A 16793-nucleotide genomic window follows, 5' to 3' on the forward strand; every position below is an offset into this window, starting at 1 on the left:
TAACTGGTTTTCCATGACACCGACACAAATAGGGGTGGTTGTAGGCACGCAGACACACATACCGCTGATGGTGAAGGAGCAGTGTTAGGCACACAATCAGTATCAGAGTTGTAAAGCTCTGAATGATAATGCTTAATGTAACATCTGAGTCAGCATTACAGTCTGCATCCTTAGCATTAAGAAAATGTGTTTTTATTGTGGGACAACTAGCGTGCATTAGCTATCTCCCTGAGAAAACAGTGGAGACATGGTACTTAATTTTGTCAAAAGAGAACCAATTCAAAGGAGTGACAGGATAATTCATTTTTAAAAATCCTCGATTTTGGCAGTGCAAAACAGTAAACCTATCAGAATGAAAAACATCACTGAAATGTATCAAAACAAAATATATAGCATACATAAAAAGCTATGAACTTAAAAATTCAACTGGAAGCATAAACAACTCAGTAGAAAAAAATCAACACTTATGTAAGCAACTAACGAAGTAATAGAAGCACTTCAGTGCTTGCAAGATGGGGAACTACAGAAATCAGTTTTCAATGCGAGAGAGAACAGCAAAAGTATGAAGCTATTACACCCTAAAGGCTCAGATACAAAAAGGCAAATTAAAAGAACCCCAAATGTATTTATTTATTTTAATGTCATGACTTTCGGATGTAAATCTCAGGATGTTTGAACGCTTGTTGCCAACCTGTCTCTGGGTTGTATGCCTCTATTAGGTAAAATCTACAGTAGAAGTTTACCTTTCTGGAGGATTTAATACTGTCAAGGTTTTTTCCCCCACTTTGAACTTTAGCATCCGAAAAGTGGGGACCTGCATGATCACTTTTAAGCTTAACTACCAGCTTAAATTTGGTACACTGCCACCAGCCAGAAATCTGTGTCTGGCACACTTCTGTTCCCCCAAAACCTTCCCTGGGGAACCCAAACCCCTTGGGTCTTAAAACAAGGAGAAATACCATCCCCCTTCTTCCCCCCCCCCCCCCCGACTTTCCCCTTCCTGGGTTGCCTTGGGAAGCTTCACACCGATCCAAACTCCTTGGATCTTAAAACAAAGAGGAATTAACCTTCTCCCCTCCTTTTTCCCCCATCAATCCCTGGTGAGTTTAGACTCAATCCCTTGGATTCTAAAACAAGGAAAAATCAATCAGGTTCTTAAAAAGAAAACTTTTAATTAAAGAAAAGGTAAAAATTATCTCTGTAAAATCAGGATGGAAAATGCTTTACAGGGTACTCAGATTCATATAGACTAGAGGGACTCCCCTTACCCCAGCCTGAGATTCAAAGTTACAGCAAACAGAGGTAAAAATCCTTCCAGCAAAAAGATACATTTCCAAGTTAAGAAAACAAACATAAGCCTAATCTGCCTTTCGTGGCTATTACTTACTATTTTGAAACATGAGAGACTGATTCAGAAAGAATGGAGAAAACCTGGGTGTACCTCTGGTCCCTCTTAGCCCCAAGAGCGGACAAGGAACCAAACAAAAAGCACAAAGACTTCCCTCCACCAAGCTTTGAAAGTATCTTGTCCCCCCATTGGTCCTCTGGTCAGGTGTCAGCCAGGTTCACTGAGCTTCTTAACCCTTTACAGGTAAAAGAGACAGTAACCCTTAACCATCTGTTTGTGACAAATACCAAGTCAATATAGTTCCTGTGGGCCAGATTTTTAAAAGTATTAGGCAACTAGTGGGATTTTCAAAAGCATCGAGGTGGTTTCACCCTTTAAAAATCTGGTCTATGGTGAATAGTTAGGAACCAAGTTCTACATACAAGTGGCAACATGTGAAATACCACTGTGGCATTGCATAGAGCAGGAACCACCTGCCAAAGCAAGCCCCATTGGCAGATCAAGGAAACTTAAAAAGTGTTGACACCAAACCAGGAAATCAGCCAGCCTTAACGTCACGTGATCCCAAAGAAAAAACTTGTGTCTTTAAAAAAATGAAAAAAGAGCAAAACTGTAGGATTAGAAACAAATGTCTCCATACACGCAGGAAGCGCTACACGGGGCTGTGATTGCTGAAGCTCTTCCAACTCTTAATAGTCTTTTCAGGGATGAGCTGCTATTAAACTGTCCGTTAAATGGCACACGCCGCCCAGCTGCACAAGGGTGAGGCAGGGAAATGCTGAAGTGCTCCGGGTAAGGACACTAACACGTGACGGGATAAATCATTTCAGGGAGCGAAGCTGCGGGCTCCCCGGAGCCGGGACAGGCACTGAGAGGCGCTGCGGACACGGGACCGGGATTCTCCAAACTCGCGTGTGACCATTAGCGAGCCGGGGCGGGGGCATGCGAGATGTTACCCAGACTCGCGGCTCGGCAGGAGCCTGGTCTGGGCGCTAGGACCGGCCTGGGAAGCAGGGCTGAGATGGGGCAAAGAGCCGCCTGCCCTGTTTTTGCAGCGCCCCCCCCCTTCGGGGGGGGTCCCCCTTACCCGGCTCCTGGCCGGCTTCTCCGCTGCCCCCACCCCGCAGCGCCCAGACGCCGCTCGCAACAGCGGCTCCTCCCCCCGGCTCTAGTACTGCCCCCGGGCCCCGCCCCCGCTCCCAGCTGTTTACACCCCCCCGGGTGCGGTGTGGAGCTGCAGACGCCGCCTGGGAGGGAGCCGACTTCTCCCCAGCGCGGGTGGGGTCGGGGCCGGGGCGCTCAGCGGAGCCCTGTGCACAGCGCCGCTGTTCCTGCCCCGCGTGACTGACGTCCGAGCTCCGCTGCCGGCGCGGCTGCTCTGCGGAGAAGTTTCCCCAACTCCTGCCCCGCGCCCGGGCTGAGCCCCCCCGTCACCCTCCCGGGGCAGGCGGCAGCGCCCCCATGTAGCGCGGGGCCCCGGGCGGGCGGGCGCCATGGAGGGCAGCGGGGGCGCCGCGGCGGAGCAGCAGCATTTCCTCAGCGGGGAAGCGGAGCAGCAGCCCGGGGCAGAGGCGGGTGCCGAGGCGGCGGGGCCGGGAGCGGAGAGCAGCGTCCCGGCCCCGCGGCAGCGCTCCCTGCGGGCCGTGTACGTGCTGAACGACAGCCCGAAAGCCGGGGCCGGGCCGCGGAGCCCGGAGGCCGGGGCGCTGCAGTGCCTGGTGCGAGCCTGCGAGGCGCAGGGGGCCCAGCTCACCACCGTCAACTTCGGGGAGCTGGACTTCGGGGAGACGGCGGTGCTGGACGCCTTCTACGACGCAGGTGAGCGGGGCGGCGCTGGGCACAGGCGGGGCTACCCCCCCCCGTAGTAACCCCGGTATTTCCACAAGCCAACACGGTGCTCAGACACCTTCGATAAGAGGGGGGGGCAGGAGCGGTGCCAGGGTTTTTGGCGCCCTAGGCGGGGGTCCTTCCGCGCTCCCGGTCTTCGGGGCACTTCAGCGGCGGGTCCCGGAGCGAGTGAAGGACCTGCCGCCGATGACCCAGAGCGCAGAAGGACCCCCTGCCGCCGAATTGCCGAGCCCCCCCCCCATCCTGGTGTCCCAGGCGCCCGCCGGCGGGGGGTGGGGGGGTAATCAGTAGGTCCAGCAATGGCTACTAGCCAGGCTCACCAGGGCTGCAACCCCCTGCTGCGGTGTCGCTAGCCTCAGTTTTGCCAGAAGCTGGGAACGGGTGCCAGGGGCTGCACGATTGCCGGTTCTGTTCATTCCCTCTGAAACATGAAGCGTTGGCCCCCGTTGGAAGCCACGCCGGACTAGGATAGATGGACCCTTGGTCTGCCCCAGTATGGCCATTCTTGTGTAAATGAATCAGATTCTTTTTGTGGCCAACCGCCAGACCTGCGTGCGGCCCTAAACAGTTTCTTAGTTTGCTTATGCCTAGTGCCTCCCCTAGTTGTAGATTTTGTCCCCCTCTCCTCTGATGTTGGGGATTGGTGACTGGAGTGTTTGGCTCCAGAGTTTTGATTCAGACTCTGCTCTGCTTAGTCTTCATCTTGCTGGCTCCCTGGGGACTGTATGGGCAGTAGAAGACGGTGATCCCCATGCGTCCCTTGAAATAAGAAGAGGGGCAGGAACAGAGCCTGTCCCAGGGGTCTGTGAAAACATGACAACCCATGCCAGGCAAAGGAGCTGCTGTTGGTGGCTGTAGCGCATTTAAAAAAAAATGGGCAAGATGAAAGGGGGACCTATTTAGAGGGGAGTGGAGTGAGCAAGGTAATATCCTTGCCTTATGTGGAGGGGAGTAAGAGTTTTTGCCCCAGAATGCCTTTAACAATGAGAACTGAAGAAACTGCCCCTCCCACCGCCCCCCCAGAGCTCTTGCATTTTCTCTATACTAGGGGTTCTCATGGACAGCTCCCTTCTGATAATCTTGCAGACCACCTTACCCACTCCCCCCACCTTTTATGATTCCTAACCTCCTTGTGGCAGCTATTGCTTCCATGGCAAAGTGATGTTAGCACAGCGTTTAATGTATTATAGTTGCTTTTTAATAAGATTTAGTAGCTGGAAGGAGGAGGAAATCTGACTAACCAGCTCTCTGGAAAGTACAGGTGCTTCATGAACCACTATCCAGGAACTTCTTCTGTTGTACTGGAACTGGATTGGAGGACTGAGGGCATTTGGTAATGGGACATAAAACCTGTCTTTAGGTCACCTAAGGCCGTTAGGCATTTGAGTTTCATTGAAATTCAGGGGATTTGGACATCTAACCCCTCCTTTAGGCTCTTTTTTATACCTAGCCATAGTGTTTTAAGAGATTAAATATGATGATCTGGTTTTCATTTTCTAGGACCATCAATCCAATACTGCACAAAGAAACTGAATTTTGCTTTAAAAACAAAAAATTATAAAATGCTATATTGAAAAGCCTGTTGTCACTCTGGAAACAATCTCCCAGAAGTCACTTCTTTCTCTTGAGGTGGGGGGAAAGCCAGACTGTGTAAGCAAGGAAGACTGGGTTTTAGAGGGGCACAAGTGGATTTAAATTTTCAAGAGTTTACTTAACAGTTGCTGAATTTATGAATCCATAACATGATTTAAAAACAGTTATTGTAGTTATTTTATTTAATATATTGCTTTTCATTTTTTCTTGCTTTACATTATCTACTTCTGAGAGCTCCCATCCTTCTGGTTCCGATCAAATGCTGCTGATATTCCAGTTGAAAGTAGCCAGTGCTACTGTTCTTTAAAAGGGCAAAGATATTACTGTTCAATGATTCGTGGCATGCTAGTCCATTAATGGCCTAAATTAAGGAGGCCATCATGCCAGTGAGGTGTGAATAGGCCTGTACCTCCTCCATTTTTCTAACCCTATTAAAAATTCTAATAACTATTGTTTCCTTCAATTCATATTCACCCACTCAGTTTATTTTTGTTATCTTTGTTTTCATTACAATATGCTGCAGGGAGTTGAAGAACTGCAAACTGATGCTGTATCTCCTGTCTTATGACTTTTATTATAAATAAAATATGCAGTGATGTGTATAAGCCATCAAATATTAATTTTCAAAATAACAAGCAGAGAAGGCAATGTGCACAAAAAGAAGGTAGAGAATTTTCTGAAAGATAGATGGGGAGTTTTCCTTGGGTGTTGGGAAGACCTCCTTCATTATGGTATAGAATAGAGCATGATCCTCTCAAATGCTAAGCCATATGAGAGAGTAACCTACAGGGCAATAGGGCCAGTTATGACATTTGGAAAGCTTGCTCTTGATTATTTGGAATGCTCAAGTATAGTTTAAAGTATATTAATTATGACATGTACAAAACATTGAGCATCTTTCTGATTCTGCCCGCTCTATCCTTTTCTCTTCTTTTTCGCCCTTTTGAGAATTACAGTTCAACCTTCAAACTACCCCTATCTACATAATAAAGTTGTATTTTCTACACTATGTACTCCATATCCTCTCTTAAAGGAGGGGGATGGAGAATCTGTAATCATATCTGTTGTCTGTATGTCATGTCATTCTGTTACCTTATTAATAAAAGTTAGAAACCAAAAGGAATTAAGCTTCCAGAGTGTAAACCGAGTAAAATAAAGTATTGTTATTCAAATAGCAGCATGGATGTACATGGGACTTCAAAGACAAAATACTCGTTTCTGCTTTTAGTGTTCTGCATTCTAATTTATTCCTTTAGGTCAGGAATATTAGTGTCTCATATTGCACATAATTTGTTGGTTTCCCACTTCCTTTGTTTATACCCTCTTTCTCATGTGCTTCCACTCTTTCAGTCTTTCTGCTCTCCCTACTCAGTACTTTGATCCTCTGCATTTCTGAGCTGTCCCAAGAACCAGATAGCCATTAACTTTTATTTTTACAGAATGAGGTTATCTGCCTTTCACATGACTCATCAGGGGACTTCAGGAGTGGGCAGCATGGCCTCCTGAAATACCCTAGTTACTTAAATGCACCCTCTCCCAGAACTCCACCCAAAGGTGTGAAGCTTCTGCTTAAGGTTCAACTCTCTCAGCGGCATGCAGCAGCTGTGAAGCATATAACAGTCTCTGTGCAAAGTGTGAAATACATTAATGCTTGCATTGTCTCTATGTGGTGTGCACCTGCTGCAAGCCCTGTCAGCAGTGGTAGATCCACATACATATGGGCGCTCATGTCATAATACAACTTCACAATATCACCCAGAATTTGTAAATTGCACAGCCACATTCCCAATTCATCAGACCTTGTTCCTGAGGAAAATGGACCTGAGGTGAGTGGGTCCCTGACTAAAGGAAAGGAGGTCTTTGCAATCCCAGTGTGGAGTTCCCTAACTTGCTTTTGGGGGCAGGAAGGACATTGGGACTGGATTTGGCCCAATATGAAGTAGACTTTAGAATAAGCACATATATCTGAGACCCTTTGGATCAGAAGGTAAGTGGTTTCTGTCGTTGTAAATGGAACACAAGTGTCAGGGCTGGTGGATTCAGGCTTGGGACAGATGTTTGTGCAGGAACACTAATATCCCTGGAGAATTTGCAAGAGGATAGGAAAATGACTATACATTGACTGTATCCAGGAGGACATTTGACCCTATCCCATAACCAGGATTTAGTTGCTGTTGGGTAGGATGGAACACTGAAATGACAGTAGCTGTGGCTAAACACTTGTCTTACTCAGTGGTGCTAGGCAGTTACTGTGGCCCCATATCCAGTCTCTTAACGGAGGCAGCGAGGCAAAGCCAGGCATCACACTGAGAGGGAGAATTGGCCAGAGGGGGACTTTTCCTTCTCTGATTCAAAACTATTTTGTGAGTGGCCTATGTCTAAAAGGACACCTCATCATGCCAAGGGAGAGGCTCTGGGCAACCAGGATACCCCAAGGAAAAGAGCTAAGTAAAGCATAGTGGTGCAATGTAATCTGGACCCCACAGCGACCTCCATCATGAGATAGATGCTAAGACCACACCTAGTGGGTCCAATTTTATTCAAAGCCAGAATGATGCCATGTTCTGTTGGATCTGTAGATGACTGGCTAGGGTGAATGGGGCACTGGCTGACCCTTTCCAGGATTTCAGTATCCCTAGTCTGAGCTTCAGTGGGACATCCTGGTAAGGGTTGTCTGGAGACCCAGAAGATGCTGACCTCAGCTTATTGTTCCCAAACTGTACCAGAGATAAGTATTGAATCTAGTCCATGATGAGCTGGGGTGAGGCCATTTAGGAGTAGAGTAGACTCAAAGAGGGGAGCCAGACTAATTCTTTTGGCCAGTAGTCTACCACAAGGTTCCCCTGGGTCAGCACACCACCTCCGGCAGCCCTCCCAGGGGTTCCCCTGGGTCAGCATGCTGCCGCCAGCAACCCAGGGGTTTGGGCTCCTGACGGCATGCTGACCCAGGGGAACCCCTGGGCTGCCTGCTGGCATCTCAGACTCCCTCTCCCTCCCAGGGCAGCGACCACTCCATCCCATGTGATTCTTCTCATTGCTGCCGGTGGCTGGGCAGAGCTCCGCAGCTCTGCTTAGCGCATGTGGCATGAGCCTGCCCACGATCATGACAGCAGGGCTTCTGGAGCAGAGGTGAGCTGGGGTGGGAAGGTGCCGCATGGCTCTCCGGGAGGGGGCGGGGAGGGAGCTGCTGTGGGGGGAGGGGTGCCTCAGGACGGGGGTAGGATCAGCCACCTGTGGGTGCCTCATGGCGGAGCTGCCGCAGAGCAGGGGATTGGGGGGACGCAAGGTGGAAATTTCGCCTAGGGCGTGAAACTTCCTTGCACTGGCCCTGGTGGTGTGCAATTTTGCTCACTGCTCTTTGTCATCACGCGAGGCTGATTCTTCTTTATCGTTTCTCTCCTTTTCATGTAAACCAGATTTTTCTTTGTCATTATTCTCCTTTTCGTGTGAGCCACATCCTCCTTTATCATCATAGAATATGAGGGTTGGAAGGGACTTCAGGAGGTCATCTAATCCAACCCCCTGCTCAAAGCAGGACCAGTTCCCAACTAAATCATCCCAGCCAGAGCTTTGTCAAGCCTGATCTTAAAAGCCTCCAAAGAAGGAGATTCCACCACCTCCCTAGGTAACCCATTCCCTTTACGCCAGCAGGAAAACTGGATGATTCTCTATCACTTTCCTCACTTTTCCATTCCTTATCTTAAATCTGCTAATTCCTCAGTAATAGGGCTTCCATCATTTATGCTTTGCTCCTAAATTTTTTCTGCACTGGGAGGTTTGGTACTACCTAAAGCCTGATCTATGTTGTTCTGTTTCATATATTTTCCCACCAAATTTGCCCCTTGCTGTAGACTAGATTGCAATTGAGTTTTTTTGCTTCCTGTACTGAGTTTCCTAAAGGCTTCTTCGAGGGCATCTTTTCTTTTCTACGGGAGAAAACAGACAATATTAGGGAGAACAAAAGTCTATGTCTCAGTTTTAGAAAGTCATCAAACATTACATATTAAGTATGGCAAAATAAGTAACAGTGTTACTTTTATATTGCGCAGATATGGGTTCAATAGATATCTCTGGTGTCTCATTAAATATGACCTATTAGTCGCTACTTACACTCAGGGCCATCGCTTCCATTTAGGTGACCTAGGCGGTCGCCTAGGGTGCCAGGATTTGGGGGGGCAGCATTTTGCCATCCTCAGCGGCAATTCGGCAGTGGGGGGTCCTTCTGCGCTCCGGGTCTTCGGCGGCAATTCTGCGGCGGGTCCTTCACTGGCTCTGGGACCCGCCACTGAAGTGCCCTGAAGACCGGGAGCACGGAAGGACCTGCCCCCTGCCGCAGAATTGCCGCCAATGACCGGGAGCGCAGAAGGACCCCCACCTAGGGTGCCAAAAACCCTGGCACCACTCCTGCTTACACTCTATATTTGTGTTTTAAGACTTGAACTTTCACAATTACACAGTAAAACAAGATTCACAATATTGCAGCTGAACTCTCACTTCACTTTGTTCTTATATCTCACTGACTGGTGACGCCTCACACCTTATATGCTCACAAGGGCATGGCTGACAACGTTGTAGAAAGTTCAAGGAAAATGTAGTTCTCAGAAAATCTGGAAGGTTCCATGAGATCCTACAAAGTTTCAGAACATTCTAGGAGGTTAGTGAAAAATGAATACATGTATGGAATACCTGAAACTTTTACTTTACTTTCCTTTTTGTCATTAACAGCAAAAACAGCACCCTGAGCCTGGAGCTCCCCAAGCCCAGGCAGTTGCCTGGGTCACCTGCCCTTAAATCCGGCCCTGGTTATACGATATGTCTTGGTTTCCATCACACAACCATTTTAATGAGGAGATATAATTGCACTTTATTTTAATGAGATCAGGTGGCATCAGATTTACAGCGTGCAGAATTTTCTAATAAATAAGCATATGTTCGTTTACTCAGCAGCCATTGGAGCAGGTAATCTTGCCAATTTTCATCTTTGAAAAATGACTCAAGCAAATATCTAGTTTTCATATATTACACATGTTTATCTCCAGTGTGTAACCTGAAAGATATTTTCTGCATCTTAACTCATACATGTTCTATGTAATACCTTCTCTAATGTCCAATGCAGGAAGATAGGGACAGGATTTGGATGTGAGTGTAATTCAACAGAAGTAAGATGTGACACTCTGTACCTTAATCAGTAAGTGCTGAAGATGGTTGAAGCAGATAAAAAGTGTACCTTGATTTCATTATGGAGAAACACTCCAGTGTACTACTACTACTATTGAATCAAATATCTCTTCTCACCTACTGTCATTCCTTGAGTTATCTCAGCACTCTGTTCTTTGCCCTGTTACCATTTCTCAGTCAAGATGAATGTTTAGTTTTAAGGAGCTCTTGATCCAAGTTGTTAGAGCAAGGCTCTGGTACTGGATAGGTTTTATGGACCTCAAAAATAAAATGTATAACAGATAAGAGTCAGAAAATAACTTTAGAATTACTGTAAATACCATATGAATTTGAGCTGCATATTTTGAAAATATTTTTTGTCTATGTTCATAGCAGTATATATGACTGTAAATCAGGATAGCTCCTGATAGTTGAAGTCAACCAGCTGAGGATCTGTCCCATATTATTTATAGATTGAAGGAGCAAAATCTTTGTGGTTTTTTTTTAATATGAATGTGTACATCTGCAAAATCTTAAAATCTAAAATATTTTGAAGGTTTCTTTATCAGAGTCCATTTTCAAGACATACAGGATAGCAGATTTAATCTCAGGAAAAACTTACTAACTGTAAGAACAGTAAGACAATGGAGCAGACTGCCTAGAAAGGTTGTGGAAGCTTCTTCACTGGAGGTTTTCAAAAGGATACTGGATCGCCATGTGTCTTGGCTGCTTAGACCCAATAAATCCTGCATCTTGGCGGGGTTAGATTAGATCACCCTTATCATGCCTTCTAACTTTATGATTCTGTGTATGTGACTAAGGGGTGGTAAATGTGTCATTGAATGCATATTCAGAAACAAGTGTGGCTGCTGAGTCAAGCCTAAAGAGGATTAGAAAGTGTTACTGGGATACCGAAGATTAGATCGTTGCCTTGAAAGCCTGAAAAATGGAGTATATCCCTGTTATAAGGCCTGTCAGCAACCTCTGTTCAGCCTGGTGCATGTGAGCAAAAAGGAGATCAATTCGTTTCCCAGAGGGACTGCTGAGCAGCCTCATGCTGCCCCACTGTTGCCAGTGAAGTGAAAACCATAGCAGGTCCATCCAGGGATCTGGGGTGGAGCAGAATATGACAAGCATGAAAATATTGCTAATACTATATGCAGTGGTGTAGCCATGTCAGTCCCAGGATATCAGAGACACAAGGTGGATGAGGTAATATCTTTTATTGGACCAATTTCTGATGGTGAGAGAGACAAGTTTTTGAGCTACATAGAGCTCTTCTTCAGCTGTGTGTAGCTCAGAAGCTTGTCTTTCTCACCAACAGAAGTTGGTCCAATAAAAGATATTACCTCACTAACCTTGGGCTCGTCCAGACTAGGGGTGGGAAATCGATCTTAGATACGCAACTTCAGCTACGTGAATAACGTAGCTGAAGTCGAATATCTAAGATTGAATTACTCACCCGTCCAGACGGCACGAGATCGATGTCCGCGGCTCTCCGTGTCGATTCTGGAACTCCGTTGGGGTTGATGGAGTTCTGGAATCGATATAAGCGCGCTCGGGGATAGATATATCGCGTCTAGATTAGATGCGATATATCGATCCCCGAGCAATCGATTTTAACCCGCCGATACGGCGGGGTAGTCGGGATGTACCCCTTGTCTCTGTATCACTACTATTGTTGAGACTGAATGGGTGATTATGTGGGTAAATGTTCCCTACCCACGCTTCTCACTGCTGCTGTTTGGATGAAAAAGTTGGATCATACTATCACTTATTTTTCTCCAGTGTAAGCACTTTGGCTATATTCACTCATAAATATCTCCAGTAAAAAGTGTCATATCCTAGGCCCAGATGCTTAGAGGCATGGTCTACCCGGGAATGAGTAGAATGTCTGTTAAGCAGTCAAAGCCTTGGGACTGTTAGATGCAGAGAAATATTTGTTCTTTGGGGATCTCAGATTAGCATTTTAAAGGGACAATCAACTCAAATCATGTTCCTGCCTGAAAATTTTGTGACCTGTTGTAAGTGCAAGTAACATGTCTATAGCAAAAAGAGATTAGAGGAAAAATTGTTTATTTTTAAAAAATGATTTGTTTACTTTGTACAATTGATGGAATTAATGATTTTATTTTTTTCCCTTCCCCATTTATAAGCCAAAGGAACAGGAGAACAGATATAAGTATGTGCTTAAGACCTAGAACAGGGGTCAGCAACCTGCGGCACATGTGCCAAAGGCAGCATGCAATCTGATTTTTAGTGGCACTCTGTTCCAGCCACCAGTCCCGTGCCAGCCGGGGTCCTGGCCACCGCCCTGCTCAGCCCGCTGCCAGCCTGGGATACCAGCCGCCGGCCCCACTCCGCTTGCTGCACTATTATTTACTTTACGTACAACAATAGTTTAGTTACATAATATAAACTTATAGAGAGAGATCTTCTAGAAATGTTAAAATGTATTACTGGCATGTGAAACCTTAAATTACAGTGAATAAATGAAGACTTGGCACACCACTTCTGAAAGGTTGCCGACCCCTGACCTAGAGTGTCAGACTCATGCTTTGCAGAAGGCAAAATCCCAAAGATCTCCATTCATGACTCTCCCCCCCCACCCCCGTGCTGGCTATCTGTTATTGAGGATTTGTCTAAGACAGCAGTTTATAAAAACTTGGAGTGTAGATAGTAAGGTCTTGATAAGTCTTCAAGTTTCAGTGCCATATAGTAAGAGAGATTTTATGATGATGTTCAATATTTGAAGTTTAGTTTTGGAGGGCAAAGTTTCTGTTTCTCCAGATTGGCTTTCTGGTTGCCAGTATGTCTGGCTTTGCTTTTCTGGCTGTAATGTCTCAGTCAGTTCCATGTGTTTTTCTTATGATGCTGCCAAGATTTGTGAACTGTCAGACCTGTTCTGTGTTAATCCCAGAAAGCATTTTTGGTGTTCTTTCTTTTGTTGATTCTCATGGCTTTAGTTTTGTCCATGTAGACTTTTCAGTCTCACCCATAGGAGGGAATTTTTTTTAACTTGCAGATCTCTGTGCATATGTGACAGCAGGTTGATGTCATCTGCAAAGTCTCCTACCGTCTGTGTGAAAGTTGATTGTTAATACCCCATGGTTGTTACTGAAGTTGTGGTGTGGCAAAGTTGCTGCCCCAACACACCCTGTCGTGGCTGGATGTGGTGATGCAGCATCTTCTGCCTCCGTTTCCACAAACTTCTTTTAGTCTACTCTTGCCATAGGAGTGTTCTGACCTCCTGCCAGACCACTTTTATAGAGTCCTGCTCCTTCCAGGGCCATGGCGTCCTTTACCAAAGTTCAAAAGCTATGTAAACCAAACCTTCAGCCTAGCTGGGCTCAGCTGGCAGCCATCTCATCGCAGGTGTACCTCTGCTGCTCCATACTGTTAATCCTGTATAACCACAGGCTTCTGTGCCTCAGTCAACCCAAGAGATTTGCATACTCTTCCTCTTGCTTTGGAGTTCAGGCAGGCTGCGCTCCTCAGGGCACATGCCTCCGCTCAGGCTTCCAGGTTACACCTGGAATTCCCTGTCTGTTCAGCCTTCTTTCAGGCTGCTTCTCAGAGAGAGGGACCTCTCTACATCTTCTCCTCTAGATCTCCTCCCTTCATCTGGGCTCACTCAACTCTTTATGGCACCAAACCCTACTGTCCCCCAGCTGGGCTTTATTTCTAATTGGGCCTAGCCCACCCTCCAGTGCAAACAGGCAGGTTAACTGGCTTTTCAGGTCTATATTCATCCTTCCCTGCCCATATTAACCCTTTCCCAGGTTGTGTGGGGTGAGAGAGGGAGGCATACAATTCTGCTTGTCTGCACTATGCCTGTCCGGTCAGTGAATTAAAGAGAGCACTTATGCTCTTAGGTCCTTTACTTTTGCAGACACACATACTTTACATTATATTTTGTAAATTGTTTTGAATATTCCTGTTTGACATTTAACAGTTCAGCCTTAAAATCTTGGAAATCTGACTTCATGTTCTGTTTTATTGCATTTCAACTTGGTCAGAGATGTCAGATTGAGCCCTTGGAAGTAAAGTGCCAACAATGTCTGTGGCCAGTGCCTAATGATGTTACAAGCTAATTTTAGTGTCATCAACTCTCATAATTTTAACATTTTTGCAATATTTGGTGTTTTTTCTTAAAGCCCTACCTTCTGGCGTCATGTGGCTTGCCCTCATAGTTGTGGAGAAAACTTGAAAAATTGACCAAAATGTAAGTGCTCAGAAACCAGAAAACCAGTAAATAGAACCAAAATTTTATTATTTTTTTTTAAAGCGCCCTCACTATTATTAAGCTAATGTCATGGGTTTTGAATGCTTGAGGTTAGCAATACTTGGATTGCAGTCCATAGCACAGTTTTGCAAATTAATCAGAAATATGGAGGAGGGGGAGAAACATTTCTCCAACTGCAAAATGGGGACAGTAGCAGGGCATCAAACTAGTTATTCTAGTTTTACATTCAGCAATTTTATAACAAATAAGAATCTTCGTTTACCCTCCTCCCCCCATTTTGTGGACTTAGGTTATAGAAAAGTTGACTTTGTCATTTCAGTAAAAAACAATATGAATTGAAAATGCAACTAAAGCTGAGAGCTTCTGTTACTTTCGAGTGCTCATGTAATAAGTATTCATAACCTCAAAAGGTAGCAAAAGTTCTTTCCATGCATAAAACCATACTTGTAATGGTTAAGTGCAGCACATAATATTCCAATGTAAAACAGTGCTTTTGTTTGAATAAAATGTAAGTAGTTAAAAAAAGAATAACCTTCCACAAAAATAATCCAACCAGTAAACAGAATTATTTTTCTGTATTAACAGATGGATATCACTGCCTGTTTTTCCTTGAGGGACTCCAGGGTCACATCTGAAAAACTTCAATAGTGAGCTTCATGTTCATTGCATTTGGAAAACCCTTTTTATTTTATTTTGTATGGCTTGAAAATAAAGCCATTAAACAGGAAAATCTTGGGGGAAACTTTCTTGACACTATCTTTAGGAACAAAATCATAACACCAACTTCAGAATCTGAGAATAATGGAACATACACAACACATAGCATTTTTCATACGCTCTTATCTGCAGAGTTCCTTGACATCATTGGAAGGCCTCCATAAATTTCCATGACTCTTCCGCCCCTCAACCCCCACCCCCAAAAGCTCTTAATTTGTCATGCTCACTGAGAATTGCTGCAACAGGTCTTTCCTTTGTTGACATTCTTGCTTCCCATGAGCCTTTCATAAACTAGCCCATATGGTCCAACATGTATTGTGAAATGGACAAAAATCATATTGCAGGCACTTCATTCATATCAACAAATGGTGGATTTGAGGCAATTAGTGAAATTTTGATCAACAGTGAAGTCATAGTTTTACAGATACAGTGTATGGTAATGTGTCTGAAGTAAGTCTCAAGTCCTGTACCTAAAATGTTTGCATATTTGCAAGTTAAAAGATGAAAGTTTCCATACTAAATGTTGACTTTTCCACCTACAAAATTGATGAACATAGGAGGAAACCATAGTAACTAGTTTCATGCTTTGCTTTGTCATGATACACTTCTCCTCATGTAATACACTGAAAATAAAAAACAAAATGCTTCATAAACGTTACCACACCTAGGAATTATAATACTGATTTAACTCACGTTTTCCAAATCGAGAAAATTGAGGTAAAGAGCTTATGACACAGTACATACAGCTAAGTAGGCATAGTACATACAGCTGTAAGACCATGGAACAATTTCAGTCATAGCTCTGAAGAAAAGGTATATATTATAGGTATTATCTAAGGTTGATTTGAAGCAGTTTTGACCCCTTTCACTAGGATTTGTATCTTATTTGTCCCTTACTTTTACATCAAATTATCGGAGAGACGGTCCAGATTCTGTGCAGCAATATATTTGTTTCCCTCCTACCTGTGTTAACCAAAGCATGGTTATGCTTGCTCAGCTATAATTCTGCTGTTAGTGACAGGGAGTGCTCAAAAGGTCAAGGAATTTTGCTCAGATCATTACTCAATGTTTTGGAGCCTTATTTCAAATGTGCAAAATCTCTCAACAGGCTCTTTCATAAGACTCTTGTACTTGCTGCTTCTAATAGTATCAGCAGTACTGAGAGAGAAACCTTTCTTCAGTGGTAATATTTCACTGCTTCCAAGCCTGACCAGAACAAAGAGTTGCAGAAACATGTGAAAATTAGGGGCAGGGGGGATTAATACAGGGGAAAAGTTATCTGATCTTGGTTCAAGTTTTGGGTGATGGCTTAGGTCTGCACTTACCTTATCCAAACTGTTTTCTCCCATCTTACTAGTACTATGAGTTAGCATTACTAACATTTGGTAGTTAGCACAGTTAAACTTATAGTGAATCCAAGTGTGTTTATTCATAGTACTCATGAATTCAGTCAGTTTCCCTCAGATAGAAGTCATGGATGTAGGATTGGGCTAATTCAGAGAATTAGTCATATGGAATCTGGGTTAATACAGAGAATTATCTGCCATCTGTAAATTAACTTACAAGATGTTTGTGAAAACTGCCTCCTTGTTGTCCCATACATGGCAGTTGAGAAAATACTTAGGAATCCTGTTTTTTTGGAATGTTACGTTTGTCTTGCCTGCAAAGAGAGTGACAGGATGAAATGGGCGTTTGGAATTTGTAAATGAAAATAGGGTTACAAGATTATACTAAGTGTGTCACTTTCGAATAGTGACATCAGCTCTGCTGCTCTAATCTAAGCTGAAAATGAAAATCCGCAGTAGAAAAGCTAATGTTTACAGTGATATTGCTCCCTAGCACCAGGTTTCCTTGCTGAGCAGAATTGCTATGTGCTATTGTTGT

At 44.7% G+C, this 16793-nt stretch overlaps 1 protein-coding gene across 3 annotated transcripts in view; it reads left to right on the forward strand.

Moving 5' to 3' along the window:
- The first annotated feature begins 2979 nt into the window (after positions 1 to 2979).
- Positions 2980 to 16793, forward strand: part of MAP3K15 (mitogen-activated protein kinase kinase kinase 15) — a 183336-nt gene continuing 169522 nt past the window's right edge. The window contains exon 1 of one of the 3 annotated variants that reach the window (XM_050936487.1): positions 2980 to 3166. The gene's annotated coding sequence lies outside the window, so the exon portion shown is untranslated. The remainder of the gene's footprint in view (positions 3167 to 16793) is intronic. The other 2 variants (XM_050936486.1, XM_050936485.1) reach the window with 2 other exon arrangements.

This window comes from Gopherus flavomarginatus, chromosome 1 (assembly GCF_025201925.1).
Source record: "Gopherus flavomarginatus isolate rGopFla2 chromosome 1, rGopFla2.mat.asm, whole genome shotgun sequence".
Taxonomy (NCBI): domain Eukaryota; kingdom Metazoa; phylum Chordata; order Testudines; family Testudinidae; genus Gopherus; species Gopherus flavomarginatus.